This window comes from Arachis hypogaea, chromosome 11 (assembly GCF_003086295.3).
Source record: "Arachis hypogaea cultivar Tifrunner chromosome 11, arahy.Tifrunner.gnm2.J5K5, whole genome shotgun sequence".
In the NCBI taxonomy this organism is placed as follows: Eukaryota; Viridiplantae; Streptophyta; class Magnoliopsida; order Fabales; family Fabaceae; genus Arachis; species Arachis hypogaea.
In genome coordinates, this window is record NC_092046.1 from 15,477,923 (window position 1) to 15,478,756 (window position 834).

The 834-nt window shown below is 40.8% G+C and overlaps 1 non-coding gene across 1 annotated transcript; it reads left to right on the forward strand.

Moving 5' to 3' along the window:
- The first annotated feature begins 252 nt into the window (after nt 1-252).
- On the forward strand, nt 253-360 carry LOC112724144 (small nucleolar RNA R71). Its single transcript, XR_003163322.1, has one exon. It is a non-coding gene; the product is annotated as a small nucleolar RNA R71 (small nucleolar RNA).
- The last annotated feature ends 474 nt before the right edge of the window (nt 361-834 follow it).

Below are 834 nucleotides of genomic sequence, written 5' to 3' on the forward strand. Positions count from 1 at the left end.
TATTTTGTTCTGAGCCAATATGGCATTCAGAGTATCAATTTCAAGAACTCTCTTCTTCTGAGGCGTCCCATTACTCACAGGATTCCTCTCAGAAGTGTACATGAACTGGTTATTAGCAACCATGTCAATGAGTTCTTGAGCTTCTGCAGGCATTTTCTTTAGGTGAATGGATCCACCTGCAGAAGTATCCAATGACATCTTAGCTAATTCAGACAGACCATCATAGAATATATCCAGGATGGTCCATTCTGAAAGCATGTCAGAAGGACATTTTTTGGTCAGTTGCTTGTATCTCTCCCAAGCTTCATAGAGGGATTCACCTTCTTTCTGTCTGAAGGTTTGAACATCCACTCTAAGCTTGCTCAGCTTTTGAGGAGGAAAGAACTTGGCTAAGAAAGCCGTGACCAGCTTATCCCAAGAGTTCAGGCTATCTTTGGGTTGAGAGTCCAACCACACTCTAGCTCTGTCTCTTACAGCAAACGGGAAAAGCATAAGCCTGTAGACTTCAGAATCTACTCCATTAGTCTTAACAGTATCATAAATCTGCAAGAATTCAGTTAAGAACTGAAAAGGATCTTCAGATGGAAGTCCATGGAACTTGCAGTTCTGCTGCATCAGAGAAACTAATTGAGGTTTCAGCTCAAAATTGTTTGCTCCAATGGTGGGGATGGAGATGCTTCTTCCATGTAAATTAGAATTAGGTGCAGTAAAGTCACCAAGCATCCTCCTTGCATTATTATTATTTTCGGCTGCCATCTCCTCTTTTTGTTCGAAAATTTCTGAAAGATGCTTGCTGATTTGTTGTAATTTAGCTTCTCTTAGTTTCCTCTTCAG